This window comes from Opisthocomus hoazin, chromosome 1 (assembly GCF_030867145.1).
Source record: "Opisthocomus hoazin isolate bOpiHoa1 chromosome 1, bOpiHoa1.hap1, whole genome shotgun sequence".
Classification (NCBI taxonomy): domain Eukaryota; kingdom Metazoa; phylum Chordata; class Aves; order Opisthocomiformes; family Opisthocomidae; genus Opisthocomus; species Opisthocomus hoazin.
The window spans coordinates 2462588-2480619 of NC_134414.1; the positions used below are offsets into that span (position 1 = coordinate 2462588).

At 47.5% G+C, this 18032-nt stretch overlaps 1 pseudogene; it reads right to left on the reverse strand.

The window, feature by feature from the left end:
* Positions 1-9844: 9844 nt before the first annotated feature.
* Positions 9845-12933, reverse strand: LOC142360553 (olfactory receptor 51Q1-like; annotated as a pseudogene).
* Positions 12934-18032: the final 5099 nt, after the last annotated feature.

Here is an 18032-nt window from a genome sequence, read left to right on the forward strand (position 1 = left end):
CCCAGTACCCAGACGTGGTCTCACCAGTGCTGAACTGTTGGGGAACCACTGCCCTGCACAGCCTGCGTGCCCCAGCACCTCTGAAGACCCACCACCGGCCACCTTCACTGCAAGGTCTCCTGGTGATGTTGGGGTACACATCAGGACCCCAGGCCCTTTTCCAGAGATCTCCTTTCTGGCCAGAGAGTCCTCATCTAGAATAAAAGCACCAATTAAAATGACATTTAAAACAAAATCTGTGGGACAAATCTGTTCAGACACAAGGCCATCTGTGACAACAGCACACTGTGTCCTCAAGCACTGTTTTAATTTGTGCTAATTATCATTAATAATAACAACTGACTGTTATGACTCAGATGCATATTTGAACTCTGTGGGATTTACACTCTAAGCAACCTCACATTTCATAGTCCTTTGAACCATTCCGATTTCAGTAAGTTTATCAACCCACAACCATTTCTATTTACAATCCTACTATCTCAGTCATCCAAAACAGCTCTGATGTCCACTTACAGCCTCCTCTTCAGGAGCTGTGACCAGCACACGCCACAGCTAGCACCCCTCTTGTGGAAACACCCCCCCTGCTTCAGCTGGAAGTCCTGCTGTTACATATAGTAAAGTGATTTTTTTTTCCTCAGAAATTTCCCAGCTAACAGAAAAAAAAGTCTCCTGACAGGTTTGATTGTCAATCAGTTCTGAAATCATTTTTTTCCAGAACTGTGATATCCATCCTCCCCAGAGAGACAGACACACATGTCATCGTTCATAAAATACCTAGCGTTTCTAGTAGCACTAACAAAATTAATACAGTCAGCTGCTGTGTTTTTCGTCAAATCATAGCGTTTAGACCTGAAGTGGAGCTGAAACCTGATCTGAATACCTAACGTTCAGTTTATCTTACAATCCACGAGAAAGTAAGAACGGAGAAGCTCAGGAAACGAGTTAGTGATCAGACCACATCTCTCGCAGAGCGACCGCACGTGTCTCACAGGCAAAGTTGCTCTGGACACATCCCAGCACGATGTCCCTCCTCTTATGTCACAACACTGGTAGCTGCTGCTGAGTCTGTAAACACCACCATCACCTCTCCAGTCTTCACAGAATCACAGAATCACAGAATGGTACGGGTTGGAAGGGACCTCTGTGGGTCATCTAGTCCAACCGCCCTGCCGAAGCAGGGTCACCTACAGCAGGCTGCACAGGACCTTGTCCAGGCGGGTCTGGAATATCTCCAGAGAAGGAGACTCCACAGCCTCCCTGGGCAGCCTGGGCCAGGGCTCCGTCACCCTCAGAGGGAAGAAGTTCTTCCTCATGTTCAGAAGGAACTTCCTGTGCCTCAGTTTGTGCCCGTTGCCGCTGGTCCTGTCACTGGGCACCACTGAAAAGAGCTTGGCCCCATCCTCCTGACACCCACCCTGCAGATATTTGTAGGCATTTATAAGGTCCCCTCACAGCCTTCTCTTCTTCAGGCTGAACAAGCCCAGTTCCCTCAACCTCTCCTCGTAGGGGAGATGCTCCAGTCCCCTCACCATCCTCATAGCCCTGCGCTGGACTCTCTCCAGTAGCTCTTTATCTTTCTTGAACTGGGGAGCCCAGCACTGGACACAGTACTCCAGATGAGGCCTCACCAGGACAGTGTAGAGGGGAAGGAGAACCTCCCTCGTCCTGCTGGCCACACTCTTCTTGATGCATGGATGCATCCACTTTACAGTAGTCTGTCAGTGGTTCACAAGTACGCTCCAGTTGAAGCAGGGGCTGTGGCAAGGCAAGCCAAGCCAGGCACTGGTCCTTTTTAAACAGAAAAGCAAACATCATTATACACTTCTGCATCTTCCTGACACAAACATCCCATGTTAACAGTGTCAATAATGCTAATAAATCCAAGGAGTGCAGCCTTCGTATCTTCCAAGGCTTTTATAGACATATGTGGAAACACAGTACTCGGATCACCAGCTGCAATTCTGTTCTTTATAGTATTTATAGATACAGCCCTTCTGCTGGACCTCGAATCCCCACCACAGGGGCCAGGTTCCACTTTCAGAGCAGCAGATGTAAACTGTCTAGCTGCTACATCTGCGGCTCACAGCAAGCCAACCGCTCCTGCCTGCACATCAGGAGGTTGCTTTGCTGCGCGGACGAGCTCTCCCCCCCCCCATGCCCCCTCCATCCCCTGGGGTGAGTATCCCCCAGCCTCCCTCCTCCTGGCTTTTGGGGAAACCAGCAGTGTGTGGCGGGTACCTAAATGCTGGGGTCTCTGCACGTTGGCTTCCCAAGTTAAGACCAAAGCAGTCTTTAGGTCTAAATACAGGTTGAGAAGAACGATGCTGAGAGGAGTGGCTGGGTCTGTTGCTCCCATCCTGCACCATGGTGGGCTGTCAGCACCCCGTGGTCTTTACACCTCGCCCCAGAGAGACTCCCAAGCTGGTCCCACAACCTGTCCCACCCTCCCGAGGTGCAGCAGGCAGCTGGACCCCATCACGGCACACAGCTTTAACAGCCATAGTGACCCACAGTGACCAAGATGGAACAGAGCACAGCTTAAAGTGCCTAAATGGGAGGGGGACAGACAGAGGGATGCAGGCCTTGGCTGGGATGCTGGGGTGTGGAGAGAAGATGAAGCAGAACGTGTCCAGGGAAGAACATTTCATAGAATCATAGAACAGTTTGGGCTGGAAGGGACCTTTAGAGGTGGTCTGGTCCATTTCTGCCATTGCATTTCAGCAGGTAATGCCCTTGTGTTCAGAGCAAATGGAAAACCTCCAGCTCCAGTGGTGGAGAGGCAGGGACATCCACTGCCGTGCCAGTGCCTGCAGACCCAGCGCGTTCAGGGTGGAGAAGGAGCCTGATCACAGACACCAAAGGGGCCGCATGGTCACGTCCCACTGCATGCACAGCTCACCAGGACACTGTGCCGAGCCAGGCTCTCAGGAGGGGTTGTTGCTGGTTTAGGGAGCTGCTACACTGAAGATTGCTCCTACAGCTCCTGCCCTGGGGGTGGTTATTAAAGACTCAGTATCCCTCCTGGCAACGCGCTTCTGTCCTCGAGGCTGTGATCCCAGTGCTGGTCTTTGTCAACAGCCCCTCACACCACCAAGGATGAGCAGAAAAAGCTTTACTGGGTTGGAGCTGGGACCACTGGGCAGGACACGGTGTGGCACCCTGGGAGGGATGCTTGGGCAGTTCCTTGGATGTGGCTGGGGACCACCGGGTCCAGCTCCTGCCCAGAGCTCCCTGGGCACAGTGGGGGAGAAGACGTCTGCCCCGTGGCCCCAAACACAGCTGTCCTGAATAAACATGAGAAAACGTGGGAAACCTCACCTTATCTCAGAGCTGGATTTCAAGGCAAGCAGCAAAACACCATAAAAATGCGAACTCCTGATTCCACTGGATGCTAAAAACAGGCTTTAAACAGAAATGTGATATATGTGCCATAAATCTCAGAGCCGTTCTTCTTAAGCTATATTTAGCTGTGAAGATTGCTACCTTTCAGACTGAAGGAACAGCTTGTGAGTTTGAAAGATTTTTATAGTTTTTCTGACTATAAGTTCATCTAATAAAAGACAGCACCTCTCACCACAAACTATATTTGTCTGACGTATTTGTAGCTACATACTCACAGTCGCTACGTGTCTATAATATTTTTATAGCTACAACAAACACCACCTCTGCTAGCTCTACCCTCGGAGTTTCTGCAGTCTGACTGGTACAGCCACCAGCCGTCCTGCCCATCGGTTCCTGAAGGCCCCAGAGTCTTTCTCGGGGTCTTGTGTCCAGCAGTTTGCTCCACTCTTGCTGCGTAGGATGCTTTGGTTGGCACCAAGGACAAAGTGTGCTGACTGATGCTCAGGAAGGAGTCAGATGTGTCTCATATTCATTTCAGCCAAGGACTGTTAGGGAGGGGAGGGGTGTGTGCCTTTTATTTCCCAGATTCCTCCCATTTGGGATGTGTGCTCTTCTCATGAAACAGGATTGGAGACCTTGAGCAGAACTGTAAACAGACCTGGAGGGGATAAAGTTTAAAATCTTGTTTTTAATTCTGCCTTAGGATGCAGGGAGCTCATTTTGATTTAAAATGCTCTGCTGAAGAATACTGTTAATTAGTATACAGGCTTTCTTTGGGGCATGTTTTCTAAAATGGCTAAAAATATCGAACATAAAGAGTTAGAGCTATTCAAAAAAATACATATTGTCAGAAAAAGACAGTATGCATGAAGGATTTAGACGTGGGGATTGCAATCACGGCGCATGTGATTGTGAAAGCATTTCCAGCAGGCAGTGACGCTTTGCCCCTTATGATTTTACCCGAGTGAATAACTTTTCAATAAAGCATAATGAAAAATCCATGTATTATTCAAAATGTTGTACTGCCATTTCAGTGTGGTTTTAATAAGTGAACAAAGCATAGCGATCAGGTATTTCTCCTCGAATGTGAGCTAGGGCGCACAGACCACACAGCAGCCATGCGCTGACCTTCTGCTCCACGTTCTTGGCCCACCCAGGGACGATGTTTTCTGTCTCTGTCTGTGCCAAAAAGAACACAGGCTGGGGAACGGGGACCGCCCGAGTCCCAGCAGGGTGTCAAAGCCAGACAGGAGGTTCCTTGTCCTGCTGGGGTTACAGTTATTTCAAGAGAAGAAATACAAATCTGTGTCTGCCGCCATGAGTGAACTCCCTGCCGAGCTCCCACCAGCTGGGCAAGGGAGAGATGAAGTGTGGTCATCGATTCAGGGATTGCACAAGAAAAACTAAGGCAGCCTTAAATCAGAAATTCTCTCCAGAATGAGCTGCAAGATGCAGGGGTGATACAGAAAGCGCTTTACACAGCGCTGAACCACCATCCCCGTGGGATGGGCAGAACAAAAAATTAGAGCAACCTACGCTCAGGAGCATTGACCAACACGCAGATTTCCCCTGTGCTTCGAGCCTTTCTGCAATAAACTGAGCAGGTCTGCTCGTTTTTCACACCAAAGGGCTGGTGCCCGCTTGCATGTGAGATGGTATTTTTATGTTGTTGGTTGGAAAATCCAAAATAGCTTTAGGATTTATCTTTCAAGGTAAAATCCTAAAGGATTAAAGGATTTATAAAAACAAGGTGTGGTTTTTAACCGTGCCTGAAGCTCACTGCTGGAACAAGTGACCACTGATGGTGGTGAACCCCGTCCCTAAAAGTGTTTCATCCAGAGTCTTCCTAAAAGCTATGTGGAGCACAGAGACTTTGGGGGAAATGTCAGAGTTGAGGTGACAGATGACATCAGACCCATCTCAGCTGTCTTTAAAAGCTGTGTCCCACATGTCAGAAAGAAAAATCATATCTAATATGGAGGAAAATGAACAGAAAGAAGGAAAGGTGCTGAAAAACAGCTGCCCTGGGAACCCACCCAGCCCCTCCGCTCACACAGTTTTTCTGAACATGGAGAAATCACTCTTTTGATGCGTTATTGATAGGAAAAGATTCCTGACTGCACTGGTTGAATTTTCAAGATATTGATAGTGTTTTGCAGCTGGCTGCATGCAAGCTACACAGTGTGTCTGCCGCAGCTATGAAACACATAAGGTGATAAATATAGTTGTCATTTTACTCAGCAATTCAACACTGCTACGAGCCCTTTGTCATGGTTTAACCCCTTCGGGCAGCTCAGCCGCACACGGCCGCTCGCTCACACACACGTCCTCCCTGGTGGGACGGGGGAGAGAATTGGAAGGCTAAAAGTGCAAAAACTCATGGTTTGGTTTAACAGGTAAATTTAACCTAGCCTCCTTCCTTCCCGCATCTTTTATTGCTGAGCATCTCATATGGAGAGGGACCTGGGTGTCCTGGTGGACGACAGATTAACCATGATCCAGCAGTGTGCCCTGGCTGCCAAGAAAGCCAATGGGATCCTGGGGTGCATCAAGAAGAGTGTGGCCAGCAGGACAAGGGAGGTTCTCCTTCCCCTCTACACTGCCCTAGTGAGGCCTCATCTGGAGTACTGTGTCCAGTTCTGGGCTCCCCAGTTCAAGAAGGATGAAGAGCTACTGGAGAGAGTCCAGCGGAGGGCTACAAGGATGGTGAGGGGACTGGAGCATCTCCCCTACGAGGAGAGGTTGAGGGAACTGGGCTTGTTCAGCCTGAAGAAGAGAAGGCTGCGAGGGGACCTTATAAATGCCTACAAATATCTGAAGGGTGGGTGTCAGGAGGATGGGGCCAAGCTCTTTTCAGTGGTGCCCAGTGACAGGACAAGGGGCAATGGGCACAAACTGGAGCAGAGGAAGTTCCGTCTGAACATGAGGAGGAACTTCTTCCCTCTGAGGGTGACGGAGCCCTGGCCCAGGCTGCCCAGGGAGGTTGTGGAGTCTCCTTCTCTGGAGATATTCAAGACCCGCCTGGACAAGGTCCTGTGCAGCCTACTGTAGGTGACCCTGCTTCGGCAGGGGGCGGTTGGACTAGATGACCCACAGAGGTCCCTTCCAACCCCTACTATTCTGTGATTCTGTGATTCTGTGGTACAGAATATCCCTTTGGTCAGCTGGGGTCAGCTGTCCCGGCTGTGTCCCCTCCCAGCTCCTTGAGCACCCCAAGGCTACTTGCTGGCGGGGCAGGGTGAGGAGCAAAAAAGGCCTTGAGGTTGTGAAAGCACTGCTCAGTTATAGCTAAAACATCCCTGGCTTATCAACACTGTTTCCATCACAAATCCAAAACATAGCCCCACATAAGCTACTAGGCAGAAAATTAGTTCTATACCAGCCAAAACCAGTACACCCTTCCTTCTTATTTCTATCTATGTAAACAAAATTCCAGAGGTAAGCATTGCTTTGGCATGCAGTATTTTGCCAGAAATACCATTATCAATGGGCTAAGTGCTTGGGTCCCTGCTGTAGAACAAACAGTAACACAAGATGTCCTATCACCTTGTTCTCCTTTAAGTAACCACCCTTCTCCTGCCCCATTCTTTGTGTGCCTCTCCCTCCTGTACCACCACAGGTTTCCACTGAGATGCCTCAGTGACCATTCTCAATGTTCTCCATGACACTTTGAATGTTGGCTTCGCCCCTTTTCTCAACCACCTCCCCTTTTTGCTCTCTGTTTTCCCTGTCAGTAGCCTCTCCAAAGAGATTCCTGCTTACCAGCCTAAGCCCAAGAAGAGCTCTTTCTTACCCTAAGTATATGCTGTTAATTCAGGACGTCACTTATTATCAACAGAAATGTTCCTTTTGGTGTGTCCAATTCCTTTGCTTGCTTTGCTTCCTCAGGACATTCCAACACTTGTTTCTCTTTCCAGCCCTCTCAGCAGGCTAAAGAATTAAGAATTGTATTTTCCCAAGTGACAGAGCTGTCTTTGAACTGCAGACATTAAATAATTATTTCACTCATTGGATAACACAAGGCTGATCCATACAATTCAAGATAAAGGCATAACATTGAAGTGGCACAGAAATCTAGCACTGATATTTATTTATCTGAAATTTTGCACTTGAAAGGGTGATTTTTTGTTGATGTTCATATTTAGAATTTTTATTGTTATTTAGCATCTCGGTCATGTTGCCAAGGAAGAGAAGCAATTGGTAACAGTAGTATTTAGCATCTGTATCATTGCTACACACTGAAACACAGATCAGATACTCTAATGTAATATTAGAGGGGCAGAATGAAAAGACAATCCCTGCTGCCAAGAGCTTCAAATCTAAGTACAGGAGAGGAGAAAAAAATGAGCAGAGAAAAAGAAAAATAAACAGAGTGGGTGATCAGGAGAGGCTGCAGGAGCTGTATGTATCACTGTACGATACCAGGCAAACAAGAGGATATTTTGCAAATTATGGATTTCATGAACAGAATCAGCTGGAAAACAGAGAGCGTTGAGATTATTTAAATTTCCATTTTCATGTTGCTGCTCTTATCAAAATCATCTGGAACAGATGAAACTTTATCTGCAATAAAACAGCAAGACAAATACCAAATAATCATCCATGACTATTGTACTCTTGCTGAAATTGGCCTGTGACTGATTGTGTGGCCTTTAGATGGAACAGAGCGTTATTCAGGTACTCAGAGAGAAAAAGGAGTCAGAGGACAGGGATAACTACAAGAAACTGTGGGCTATAAAGCGTTCTGATGGTCAGCTAAAATCTGTGGACCTGAGCAGACTCCTGGCTATCCCCCATCAGGGGCAGCGGACAGACCCGAGTAGCAGCTGTGATCCATTCCGCATGCTGCGACTGCTGGTGAGTTGGTTTTAATGTCTGGATATCAGGAAGAACTTGTTGATACCTTCACTGAGTAGATGTCCCACACGACGCAAAGCAAATGCACTTTCCAAATGATGAACTGACATCCAGAACATTATGCTAAGTGAGTGTTTCCCAGAGCAGTGACCTCCTAAGGGCGCATCTCTCAGGTCCCATCGTGTCATGGTGTGGAATTATTAGTAAAATTAAGGTTTTACATCTAAAATTAAAGTTTATATGAAAAAACATAGCATTGTTCACCCATTGAGGAAAAGCATAAAATCAAAAGGAGCTCTGAGGATGGGACCCAGCTGCAGCAGGCATGCGAGGAATCCACTCACACAGCAACTCCCTGCAATGTACCATAGTGGACGGAACGGAGTGGAGACTCCGTGGCCCTGCTCCGTGATGATAAAGCAGGAAGAAATGGTCCTCTAGAACTGATAAGCAGCTCTTTACAGTGGTGCCCAGTGACAGGACAAGGGGCAATGGGCACAAACTGAGGCACAGGAAGTTCCGTCTGAACATGAGGAAGAACTTCTTCCCTCTGAGGGTGATGAAGCACTGGAACAGGCTGCCCAGGGAGGCTGTGGAGTCTCCTTCTCTGGAGATATTCAAGACCCGCCTGGACAAGATCCTGTGCAGCCTACTGTAGGTGACCCTGCTTCGGCAGGGGGGTTGGACTAGATGACCCACAGAGGTCCCTGCCAACCCCTACTATTCTGTGATTCTGTGATTCTGTGATTCTGTGATTCTGTGATTCATCTGGCCCCCTGAGCCAACAGGTTTTCGAAACCTTGCCAAAGTGCTATCCTCTCGTGAACTTTGCTCGTTTTAATAACATTTTAATACCAAAACAAACCTCCATCCCGAAGGCTACCTGCCTCCGAGGTGCGACCACTCCTCTTCGAGTCTGCGCTCTCGATTTTTTGTAAACTCTACCTTTAAACGTGAAGTGAGAGAATTTTACACCAATCATGATAAAAGGTCTGTATCACTACAGTCACTCAAACTCCACCTTAAAGGTAGAAAGGATATAAAAATAGCCAGGGGAACAGGAGATTTTTGGAGAAGAAGATAACAACATGGATTTTCGGAGAAGAAGATAACACCGCGAGCAAGTCAAGGGAAACTCCACCTCAGACTGCCTCCGACAACCGGGATCGGCGGACAGGCTGAGCCTCGCTTCTCCCCACCTTGGGACGCCTTGGGTGAGACTCAAACTGAGCGCTTTTCTCTCGGGAATAGTTACTCCCTAATGTTTATAGCCAGGCTGTATTATTTATAACCTTTTCATGCGTTTTATATTTGCACGTGCTTTCTTGCAGACAGTCACTATCACCGGCAATTCAAAAAACCTCTCTACCTGTTGCACAAATAAAACTGCACTGTTTCAGTAGCCAGTTGTCACAGTTTCTCACTGAACGCGACCAAACGTGGCCGTGCCAGTTCATGAGCACAACTGGACTGAAGGTGCAGACTGCTATTAGTGTATCCAGAATCGTGATAGTTTAATATACATATTAAACGCGACTGGACTGGTAGTGGTAAATTGGACATCACTCAGAATTTAAACCCAGTCCCACCTAGCCTCTCACTCCAGTGAAGAGTTAGAATGCAAGGAGGTTTATTTTCTGCCAAATTAATGCAACACATGGGGAGAAGTTCCTCCTTGGCACAAGGACCCTGATGACACAACCCTGTGGATCTGTTTAGTTTTTACGCTGTAGAGGATGGGATTCATCATGGGGGAGAACCAGCAGTTAGACGTTAGCTGGGACAATATGAACCTGAGGGGAAGCATGCTGGCCATGCCAGTGAACCATGGACAAGCCAACCATGGGGACATACAGGACCAGGACTGCCAGGATATATGAGGCAGGCAGTTGTTCAAAGCCTTGAGATGTTCCCTCTGGGATGCGATGCTCAGAATGGCCCTAGCAATCAGTATGTACGTCACGAAGATGAGGTCAAATGTCAGAAAGAGAATGGCTGCAGCAAATCATACCAGTTATTGAATGCAATGTCTGCACATTGCTTGATCAGACAGCAGGTGATGGCAGTCCTCCACAGAGGTATTTGCTCTGAGCAGCCAGAACAATCCTTCCTATCCTGGCACTGGTGAGAATGGAGGAGTATCTCGACAGGTAGCAGATGGCCACATAACAACTAAAGGTCATGGCCAGAAGCACTGAGGACTTCATGAAGGTGCAGGAACAAACAAAGTAAAGCTGAGCAGAACAGGCATCAAAACTGATTTCCCTGTAGCTGACCCAGAAAACACTCATCACAGTTGGCATTGTAAAGAAAGACAAACCCAGACCGATGGTGGCCAGCATGGAGAGGAAACAGTACATGAGCTCATGGAGGCTCAGGTTGGTCCTGATGACAGAGAGGATCGTGCGGTTCCCCATAAGTAATGCAATGTGAAAGGGATGGAGAGCCAGACATGGGCAACCTCCACCCTCTGGATGCCCGTCGGGCTGAACAGCGTGGGAGGCATGAGAGAAATTGGTTCTGCTGCAATGTGACACGATGAGCTAAAGCACAAAAAAGCAAGGTAATTCTGTAATCAGTGAACCAAAGGAAAAAGCACGAGCTAGAAACGATCCAATATCATAAACCTGCCAAATCTAAGCAAACAGATTTATGTTATGCACTCTGGCTCTCTCAGAGTTCTGCTGTACAAGCTCTTATTGAAATGAGAGTTTGATGGTACAGAAACATACCGTTAAAGATGTAAACACTGCACTTTGCTACGGCAACAATAAGTACCGCATACCTATGAGCCCGGTAGCTTCTTCATTTACCTGTTACTGTGATAAATATCAACATGCAATGTTACTGCTACTATAAACATCATTAATCTAAGGAAAAGGGAGGAAAGTTTGCAGTTGTTCCCCAGATAAATAATGACTCATCAAAAGTACTGGGTGAAGAAAAAGCATTTGTGCCAATTCCACGTGCACTCGTGGCATTTCAGGGCTTCTGCCTTATGGAGTTGAGAGACCTTGCATCACCAACACGTTTTCTTACTCCAGAAATGAGCAGGAGCCTCTCTTTATGTGATTAATTGGGCAGTGCTGCCAAGTTGTCTAGACTCTGCCCTGGCTGTTCGCAGTCCTGCTGCCGGAGGAGACGCAGCTTCACGTCAGCTGTGGCCCCGCTCTCCTCTCCTCCCTCTTCCCACACAACACACCTTCCGATGCGGTGGTTTCAAGGAGCCCAACTCGACTGAGGAGCCACATGTCCCACCATCATCTCAACGTGATCTCCCCAGTCACTTTGCCCAGAGAGGCAGTGGAGGCCCCATCCCTGGAAAAGTTCAAGGTCAAGTTGGATGGAGCTCTGAGCAACATCATCCAGTGAAAGATGTCCCTGCTCACTGCAGAGGGGTTGGGCTAGATGGCCTCTAAAGGTCCCTTCAAACCCAAAGTATTCTATGATTCTGTGATCTCCAGGTGCCACTACATCACACACCCCTCACTTGCCTAAACATAGCCAAGGAGTATCCTCCAAGTATTTATACTAGTTACCCATGATTTACAACAGAATCTTGGAGAAACAGCAGACAGGAGAGATATACTGCTTTTATAAATATACAGTGCATCCACACTGAGACACCACAGAAATGCTGTAGGTTCATTTTATCCATGGAGAATTCCCTAAGTACGTGGCAGGCGCACAGGGCTTCTGATCTGAACATCTTTTAAAGAGCAGTAAATCGTAAGGAGACATAGCAGGATAAAAGTGAATAATTCACACGGGACACCAGGTTCTGATTTTATGACAAGCAGGTAAAACTGACTTAAGAGATGATTTGCCATTGTGGTTAGGTTTCTGAAAACAGAGCGTGCTTTGAGGGAGCAGGGAGATACAAGAAGTTTCAGCTGCTGAAGGCATAAAGGTTTGGTAGCTCGGTTAAAACCCAGAGCACATTTTTAGTTGTGATTTTGCATTACCAGTTGCCCTTTACCAACGTAGTAAGGCTCTAACCCAAGGCTCTAACCCTGGGTCTCTTACCTGAGTCAAGGTCTGAGCTCTGTCTCTCGGTGCCTATGAAAAGCAAGGAAAAAAAAGACCCAAACTGAATGCTCATAGTGGTTAGGGCAGGAATCAACAACAGGGAACGGTCCTTATTCTGCTGCACGAACCTGATGTTGGCTCAGACCTCGTGCGCTTCTGGTTCCTTCATCTCAGAAGGGTCACACATAGCTGGGATGTCCCACGCTCTGGCTCACTCACCGGTGATCCTGGGCACATCGTGTGGCAGGGGCAGGCACTTCTGAATTTAGCTGGTCGTTTTCTTCCCAGTTCCTTCAATTATTTGCTTTCAGACAGAAACAGACCTTCACAGTGGGTGAAAATGGCATGCTAGAGTGGGCACCAGGAGAACCTTTCAGATACTTTGGCCGACTGCAGGTGTATTTCTCCTGTGTTTGGACACTAGCTCCAGCTTCTTTCTGACTTTATGCTTCCCCTTCTTGGCCAAAATCACCCATTCTTTCACTAGCTGTTCAAGGCAACAATGACTCCATCAGCCGAGACCCGAGGGACCATGGGCAGCAAGAATGCCCACCTCACCCTGGATGCTGACCCACGGGGCAGCACTGACGTTGGTGGAGATGCGGTAACCACATGTGGCTGCTCCTGTGGAAGAGTGTCCAGGAAGTGTTCATGTACCCCGATGCTCACATAATCTAATAATTGCAAAACTGTGTCATCATGCATGGAGCAGCTTTGCACTGATATCACCTTAGCGTTTTGTCTGGCAAAAGGTCACTTTTTTCTGCAGACGTAGTGGTGAAAGACTGCTGCCAGTCTGGCCATGGTAGAAGATGTGTGAGATGATGAAATATTGGTCTGGATGCACAGCAGTCGCTCACTAATACTAAAACTACTTCAAAGTAGTAGGAAAAGAGTTTGACACAGAGAAAAATATTTCCTTTACAAAGCAGTTTCTGGAACTTGTTGTCACAATCAGTGATGGAGGAGGACAGCGTCAGGGAGTTTAAGAGGTGATTATACAAATTAACGAGTAGCGGGTCCATGAACGTATTCTAGTGAGCAGCCAGTGTCGTGATTTCTCACGTCACTAATAAAACAGTCATGGAGTTTGGGATGCTATGAGGGGAACGGACTGCAGAAATCGGCCAAAGTCCCGCACCCTCCCTATTCAGATCCCAGCAGACTCCCCTGGGGAGGTTTGCAGTCCGATTGCTGCTCTGCAAGGAAGAAGCAGAACCGCTGGGCTGTCGCAGACAACCCTCTCAGAGAGGACTCCAAGCAAGGAGCGACGGCCTTGGTCTGCCACCCACGCCTGCTCACTGGGGCAGAGCTGACCTGCCCGCGGCTCACATAGCGGAGGTGCGCCAGGCTTTTCCTCTGAGCTGCCTTTCCCCTACATCTCCCCAGCACTCCCGTATGCACGTGGGTTCATTTTCCCAGCCTGTGTGTTCAGAGGCCAATTTCCATCTTGTTTTGTGGCTCCCAAAGAAATTCTGCCCTTCCCATGGTTCTAGGACACTGTGTCTGTAACCTCCGTGGGAAGTCGCTGAGGTCTGTGACATTGCACTGCCAGGTAGGAACTTGAATTTTTAAGAAAGATCACTCTGTGGCTCTGTCTTCATTCACATATCTCTCTGTATAATGTCTCTGTTTGTTTTACCACTTCCTCCTTTCTTTTCTCAGGTTGCTCTTCTTTCTTGGCTCACATGTATCTTACTTCTATATGTATAGCCTCTTCATTCAGGGATATTAAAGTACTTTATCAAAAAGAGGCAATTTCTCTTCCAGCAAGCAGCGCATGCGAGTGTTTTACCCTGTGAAATAAATAATTGGATTTTTGGTTGCAGAGCAGCAGCTGAACAAATTGGCCTTTGCAGTTTCTCTACCTGTACCTGCCGTCTCTCCACCACCACCCCCTCACCCCAAGGTACCAGAGTGCCCAGCATCCCTTTGAACAGCAAAGAGAACTCCTTGTCTCATCTGACCTATCCACCTATATACACCTGTATTGCTTGTCCTCCATGAACACTGCCAGCAACATCCACTGACCTGAACAGTTCACCGAGCTGTCCTGGTATGCAGGGGCCCACAAAACCTCTCATTCCCTGTTAGAAGGTGAGAGTGATCCAAGGGTTGTGTCGTGTAATCTCCAATTTCAGTTTTAACAACCACCTTCATCATCCTAAATTTTTTAGACAAGAAAAATTTTGATGGATGGAACAATCATGTACTTGAAATGAAAAGTCTGAAGCAGCAATATCTGTCCAATATAAAATATATCACCTTTTCTCCCTTTCTTTCTATGTGCGTAAAGAAATCCCCTGCTTACATTCACTTTTAAAGTGCATTTTAACCTATATTTTAGGGAGAGGGAGAAAATTAGATGTTCTCTCAGGAACCCTGGGTTTATCTCTGCTTTTCTGGTAACCAAATGCTGATTCACTCCTGAAGGTCTCCGGGACTGAGATCCAGCTCCAGCATAAGATGGTTAAACATGGGTGCCGCTGTGCAGCCATCTCCTTGTGTGCTGGTACAGGGTTGGACTAGATGACCCACAGAGGTCCCTTGCAACCCCTACCATTCTGTGATTCTGTGATTCTGTCTCTCTGGTGGGTCCCCATCTGCCGAGGCGTCCCAGACCCCAGCAGTCGGCGGTGGGCCAGGGCTCAGAATGGTTGCCCCCACCTGGTGTTGAGTCCCAGTGAAGATGTCCTCAGCATCCAGATCCTGCACACCGACCCCATAGCCCAGCACCACACCATGGCCACCGCCGGCCATGGGCTTTGTACTGAGTTTGCGAGGTCCCAGGACTGAGGACCTGAGTGCCAGATTTGCTCTCTTTGAACTTGTCTTGATTTTCCTGGAGCTGTGTTTTTATCAGATTTAGCAGTAATGGCGATTTTTATCCTGACTGTGGCTATGGCTTTTTTGCTTATCGTTGCATCGTGCAACCATAGTTTCAGTTTTATGCAGGCTGTAGCAAAAAGCAGCTATTCTGTGCTGAATGAGATATTTATGACTTCAACATAACAGCGTAGTGCTGAGGCACGAGGCGATACGAGATGGGGCACAGGCTGGTACTGGAGACCTCATGGCTGTAAACAACTCAGGAATGGTTCGTTAAAGAAATGCAAGCTTGGAGCTGGACAAAAATGGTTTTGGGGTGACAAAGAGAGCAAAGAACCAGTATCTAACATGCATAAAATGCACCATATTTAGGAAATCTGCATATAACATGGATTCGCAGACCAGTGAAGAGAAAGCAAGGTGCAAAAGCATGTTACCAAACATGAAAAAGACAGGAAGGGGACCCTAGACTGAGGAAGAAGAAGCTATGAACATCAATATCATACTCCCTGTGAAGGACTCCAGATTTTGATGACTTGGTGTAACATCCACTACCACCACCAAACCGAAGTCACCAACCTTAGGAGCCAGAGGAGCAGTGGAAGGGTGAGCATGACCCCAGGGAAGAGGCAGAAATTAGGAAGTGTGTGTAGAAGAATCTTAATTTTTATTATTATTGCTAGTACTACTACTACCACCATTACCACTACCATTACTACTACTATGCTACTATGATTATTATTATTATTATTATTACTACTACTACTACTACTAGTTCTACTTGTCCTGGTTTCAGCTGGGATAGAGTTAATTTTCCTCCTGGTAGCTGCTGTGTTTTGGATTTAATACAAGAAGAATGTTGATAACACTATTGTTTTCAGTTGTTGCTATGAAATCAAGGACTTTTTCCAGTTTTTCATATTCAGCTAATGAGCAGGTGTGCAGGAGCTGAGAGGGACAACTACTGCTACTACTACTACTTCTTTTTCTGTAGAGAAATGTTAATTTCTTTTTTTCTGTGAGAACTGGATCTGGACTAACAATGATTCTTGCATTAGCCTGTTTTCAATTACACTAACAATTAATTCTTGGCTTTGTACATAAAGTGCGTTTGCTTTTAGCCCATAAATGAGATACTGATCATAACAGCACATGTGGCCCTTTGTAGCAGTGGCAGTGGGAAGCCACGTGGGACTCCACCAGGCATCTCCACTGAGACCTGTGGTCTCCGCTGGCACTAAGCTACTATGCGTAGGCAAGTGCATTGAGCTCCCAGCTTATGCAGACCCTGGGGTGCCCAGTGACACTCAGCACACCCTAAAGCAGTTACCCAGCAGCTGCTCGCCCAAATCTGACCCCAGGGAAGAAGCATCCAAAGCAACTCAATCCCTGGAGATAGGTTGCACAAGGCAAATCAGCTGGATGGAGCAAATGCAGATGCACCCAGCCACCCACCCATCCCGTTCAGGACAAGGATACAGGCAGGGCTACCGTGAGGGGAGAGAGTTTCCCCACAAGTCTTATGAGGAGCAGCTGAGGGAGCTGGGGCTGTTCAGTGTGGAGAAGAGGAGGCTGAGGGGAGACCTTCTTGCTCTCTACAACTACCTGAAAGGAGGTTGTAGAGAGGCAGGGGTTGGTCTCTTCTCCCAGCTAACTAGCGATAGGATGAGAGGAGATGGCCTCAAGTTGCATCAGAGGAGGTTTAGATTGGATATTAGGAAAAATGTCTCTACTGAAAGAGTGGTCAGACGTTGGAATAGGCTGCCCAGGGCAGTGGTGGAGTCCCCATACCTGGAGGGATTCAAAAAACATGTAGGTATGGCACTTCAGGTCATGGTTTAGCAGGCATGGTGGTGTTGGGTTGACAGTTGAGCCTCATGATCTTAGAGGTCTTTTCCAACCTTAATGATTCTATGATTTTCTGCACTGTCACGTGTACAAGTACCTCCTGCAAGGACAAGGTCTACACGTTTACATGGGACACCTCAAAAGGCTTTCTGGAGAGATCGAGGGATCTGCACAGCCAGGAACATGGTTATTGGTGTAGGAAAAGGTTGCAGAAAATGTACTAAAGGGTTGAATCCCTGGACACATGGTGAAGTACGCCGTAGGGGGGAAGGGTCAGTATGGCTCTTCTAACAAGCAGACAAGACCCCCTAACATATTGCAAGTACTCCAGGGGCTGGAAAGGATTCTGGCTGTGGCAGATCTGGGTGACAGAGTCTACTGGGATTCCCACAGGCTCTGAGCAAAATCCCCGGTGAAGGTCATCAAATAAGCAGCCACAAAATGAGAGTAAACTTCCACACACCACTGAGTAATTGAATCGTAAGGCTGTCCCTTACAGTGAACCCCTACAGGAATCTGTACTGGGATTTCGGCTTTTCAGTGGTTTTTGTCTGCGAAAGAGAGGGGGAAACAACAAGGCAAACAAGTTTCTGACGATGTTAACAAGGAGGACCAGCTGCAAAAACCTGCAGAAGACCCTGCTAAGACTGAGTCACTGAACAATAAAGCGATAGGTAAAAAAAAAAAGCGCAGTTGATATAAACGTACAGTGATGCACTCGGGGAAAAAAATGGAACACTTCAGTTAGAAAATGACAGGCTGGTGGCTAACAATTATCTCTCAGGAACAAGCTGTCACAGTTGTGATAGTGCTACGACAACACAGTTCAGTGATCAGCAGTTCCAAAAACAAGCTAGATATTAGAAATTCCTAGGCAAGGACCAGAAAACAAGGCCAGGACAGCGTTGTGCATCTGAAACACTGCTGCAGTGCTGATGCCTCGGGGAGCAAAACACTTGTCAGGGGAAAGGAGTGAGCAGACTGTGGCTTTGATTGGAAAGAGGCAATGGAGGGGAGATACGACAGAGGTGGCAAAGGCTTGGAGACAGGTGGGGCAAGATCTGCCCGTTGTCACTTCCAATACGAGATCTAGAAGCAGGAGAAACTGAAACAGCACGCTGCTCAGG